The following is a 4421-nucleotide window of genomic DNA, read 5'->3' as shown; positions in this document are numbered from 1 at the left end:
GGGTGTCACAGGCCACTGAGATTTTGAGAGTGTTTGTTATGTAACAAAAGTGATTGGTTGAAGGTATTCCCTGCTGCTGCGGCTGCTGCTGCTGCTGCTAAGTTGCTTCAGTTGTGTCCAACTCTGTGCGACCCCATAGATGGCAGCCTACCAGGCTCCCCCATCCCTGGGATTCTCCAGGCAAGAATACTGGAGTGGGTCGCCATTTCCTCCTCCAACGCATGAAAGTGAAAAGTGAAAGTGAAGTTGCTCAGTCATGTCGGACTCTTAGCGACCCCATGGACTGCAGCCTACCAGGCTCCTCCATCCATGGGATTTTCCAGGTAAGAGTACTGGAGTCGGGTGCCATTACCTTCTCCAGAAGGTATTTCCAACCAGCTTCATTAGCAAATCCTGGCAAAAAACTCTGATTGGCCTGATTTGGGACACGTGACCCATCTCTGAACCAATCAGTGAGGACAGAGAGATTTGGTATTATGATTGGCCCACCTAGGTCACATGCCCATTCTTCAGGGAAGTGGGGCACTTACCAAGCTGAGGCGCAGGGATACTGAACAGAGGAGACCATGCTGAGGAGAACCAGCATAGAGTGGTGCCATGGAAACTCGGGCAGGAGAGAATAATAAAAACAGGGGTATGTGAATAATTCCATCAACAGCAAAGAGAACACCAAGACAACAAACAAAATGTGTTTCTTGGTTTTGGCAACGTGCACTTGTGCGTCCTCCGTTGCTCAGTCATGTTCAGCTCTTTGTGACCTCATGGACTGTAACCCACCAGGCTCCTCTGTCCATGGGATTCTCCAGGCAAGAATACTGGAGTGGGGTGCCATTTCCTCCTCCAAGGGAATCTTCCTGACCCAGGGATTGAACCTACATCTCCTGCGTCTCCTGCAGTGGCTAGCGGAGTCTTTGGTTTTGGCAATAACAACCAATAAAAGTCATTGGTGATCTTTGCTTGAGCAGTTTCAATTGAGTATCAGATGACAGCCGGATTATAGCTCACAATAATGTTTCCGTCAACTCCAATCCACTATAGGAATGCTATTTGTAACCAAAAGGGACCTTCGATAGGAGCAGATTAGGAGTCTGTTAAGGGAGAGCTAGGAGTTTTATTTAATTGTGCATCACTTGGAAGCCACAGGAGGCTTAGGACAGGGATCATCCACACTCTACAATACACGATTCTCAAGGTGTGAGAGGTCTCTCGAGGGTGGAAACAGGCGGAAAGGTGGAGGCCCGGTCCCGGCTTGACCCTCAGGGCCTGTGGGCAGAACCAGACGTGAAGACAGGATCCAAGCAATAGGAAATTTAAAACAGCAGAGTTTAGTGAGAGATCACGAGGAGGTGGTAGAGGCCAAGGGAGGGGAGGGCTGATAAGAGTCTCTGGTCCCAGGCCTGGAGAAACAGGAACACAGCCAGCCTTGTAACACAAGTATCCAACTGATGGAATGTTCATCCAGTGCCCACCCCTTCGGAGGAGTCTGACTTTATCTTGACTTCTTTTAAGACCTCTTTCCCAGCCCCACCGCATGCCCCGTCCTCCATATGCTCCCTGTCCCTCCTGCTTTCACTGATGTCGGACTCTGTACAACTTCCCAAGGCTGTGTCCCCTCGGGCCTGGTCCCCGGCATCTCTCCCTCTGTCTCATCGTAAATGGTAGCATCCCAGGTCCCATTCCTTTGCTCTCTACTTTCATCTGGGGATGAATCCATGCGAAGATATTAAAGTAACAGCTCTTCTTATTTTTTGCTTATTTGCTTTCTTAAATAGAGTCCTGGTAATGTGATGTCTTCATCCAAAAGAGTATCTCTATCAAGGGAGTAAGAATTGGGGCTGTTGGAGGTGGGGCAGGCAGAATTTTCCTTCAAATCTTACCACAAGAAGAGCTGATTTTTCAGTTCAAGTTTGAAAACAGGATAAGAACAGCATCCCAGCTCGGCAGTCAGCATCATTCCCTCTTCTTCTACTGATGGGATGAGGCCCACCTACATGAGGGAGGGCAATCTGCTCTTCTCAGTTTACTGAATCAAATGATAATCTCACCCAGAGACCCTCAAAGGAATGCTTGACCAAATGCCTGCTTATCCTGTGGCCCAAATTGACACATGAAGTTAGATACCATATATAGCAGGCTCCGCAAGAAAGGGAATAAGAGAGACAGTCCTGTTTGCTTTTAAAACTGATAAAATGGCCTGCCGGCAGTGACAAATGTGGCAGGCAGAAGTTTCCCAGGCAGAAATTTGATTATTTCTACCATTTTCCTTTGGCCTGGAGTTTGATCTCTGTAGTAATCTGATTTGTAGGCCATTCTACCTGGATAGAATTTCTTTTCTGTCTTTGTCCTCCCCCTCTCCTCCTCCAGCAATGTTATCATCATTGTATTGTCCTTGTCATCAACATCCAAGGTTTCTTAAGTGCCTGCTGCTTACAGGGCTCTGTGGTAGGAAGAATTTTGGAATCCACAGGGGAAACTAGATCTGTCCCTTGTTTTGAGTGGCTAAATGCCAGTTTAGGAGCCAGAATGTGTACATAAAAGGTACAAATCAAGTATGAATTGGATAACTAAGTGCAACATGCAGGAGGATATTCATCTTAGACTGGAGGAGGGCATGGCAACCCACTCTAGTCTTCTTTCTTGGAGAATCCCATGGACAGAGGAGCCTGGTGGGCTACAGTCCACAGGGTCGCAAAGAGTCGGCCACAACTGAAGCAACTGAGCATGCGTAGGTTCATCTTAGATTCCAGAAAAAGGAGTGCTTAGCAGGCTGACCCGGAGAAGGCAATGGCACCCCACTCCAGTACTCTTGCCTGGAAAATCCCATGGATGGAGGAGCCTGGAAGGCTGCAGTCCATGGGGTCGCTGAGGGTTGGACACGACTGAGCGACTTCACTTTCACTTTTCACTTTCATGCATTGGAGAAGGAAATGGCAACCCACTCCAGTGTTCTTGCCTGGAGAATCCCAGAGACGGGGCAGCCTGCTGGGCTGCCATCTATGGGGTCGCACAGAGTCGGACATGACTGAAGTGACTAAGCAGCAGCAGCAGCAGGCTGACCATGGTCTGGAATAGCTTCAAGGAGGTCATGATCCTTGGGCAGGGCCTGAGGGAAGAGTGTGACCAAAACGGGTGTTGGGAAGGAGAAAGACTATGTCAGGAGTACGGACCACCGGATGCAAGCGGAGAGTGCAGGTGTGGGCGGGGACCGACAGGGCGCCAGGGAACAGCTTGATGCCTGGGGTGCAGCCTCCAGGAACAGCTTTAGGCCCAGCTTGCTCATTAAAATCTTTTGACTGTGTGTGAAGTTTTCCAGGATCAGCACAGAGTGTCGGCTGCATCTCCCGGAGGCGTCTCCTCCCGAACACGCCTTCTGAAACCAGCCCAGCAGGTCAAGCATTGAGGCTGCTGCATGGAGTGATACACACACCCTCTGCAAAGCCCTTCTCCTGGATTTGCACATGATTAAAAAGAAAGAAAAGCAATGAAAGCAAAAGCCTCGACTTGTTTTCGCAGGTGCAGTTGTGCTGGTTTTACACGGTCAGCCCAGTGTACCTGGGCCCGCATCACTGTCGGTTCTTAGTGAGTGCTTGGGGGATGGGACGGAAACCGTGTGAGCCGGGAGACAGTGCAGACTGTGCCTCCTGCAGCCAGTGAGGCGGCGCCCCCACCCTGAATCTCCCCCAGGCCTCCCTCAGTCCTCAGGAGGCAGTGTGGGTTGCAGAGAGTCATCTTCTCTGAGAAACCACACAAGCTCCAGTTCTGCTCTGCCAGGAATCAGCTGCATGACCTTGGGCAAGTCATTTGAGTTCCCTCAGCCTCGTTTTCTCATCTGTGAAATCAGAGGTTTGGACTAGGTGACCGTGCAGAATGTTTCCAACTCTGAAGGATGAGTCCAGGAGAATTTTATCTTCCTTGGATTATAACAAATACCGTTTTGTTTTGTTTTTTTCCTCTTCTGTCTACTTAGGGGAAGAGAGAGCCACTTGAGAAGGGACTAATCCGTCTCCCTGAGATGTCTTGGGATGTCTGACAGTCTCCAATCAAAGAGGGTTGGCTTTTACCTACCAGCCACGCTTAAAATAATATCTTGTATGGGTATTTTAGAGAGATGGAATATTTAGAGAACTTTAAATAAAGGAGAACTAAGATTCAATAATGCTATAATTGAGTAGCTCTGTGATCTTGGACAAGTTATCTCACTTTTCTGAGATTCAGTTTCCCTTTTTGTGGTGGTGCTAGTGGTAAAGAACCTGCCTGCCAATGCAAGAGATGTAAAAGACGCAGGTTTGATCCCTGGGTCAGAGAGATCCCCTGGAGGAGGGCATGGCAACCCACTCCAGTATTCTTGCCTGGAGAATCCCATGGACAGAGGAGCCAGGCGGATGACAGTCCATGGGGTCACAAAGAGTCGGGCATGACTG

General features: G+C 49.2%; 1 long non-coding RNA gene across 1 annotated transcript; it reads left to right on the top strand.

Annotated features, from left to right (window-relative positions):
- The first annotated feature begins 548 nt into the window (after positions 1-548).
- On the top strand, positions 549-4153 carry LOC132342220 (uncharacterized). Its single transcript, XR_009490536.1, has 3 exons — positions 549-634; positions 3306-3513; positions 3968-4153. It is a non-coding gene; the product is annotated as an uncharacterized lncRNA (long non-coding RNA).
- Positions 4154-4421: the final 268 nt, after the last annotated feature.

Source organism: Bos taurus, chromosome 14 (assembly GCF_002263795.3).
Source record: "Bos taurus isolate L1 Dominette 01449 registration number 42190680 breed Hereford chromosome 14, ARS-UCD2.0, whole genome shotgun sequence".
Taxonomy (NCBI): domain Eukaryota; kingdom Metazoa; phylum Chordata; class Mammalia; order Artiodactyla; family Bovidae; genus Bos; species Bos taurus.
The sequence above is the reverse complement of the archived record's forward strand: the minus strand, read 5'-3'. Positions and strand labels throughout refer to the sequence as shown.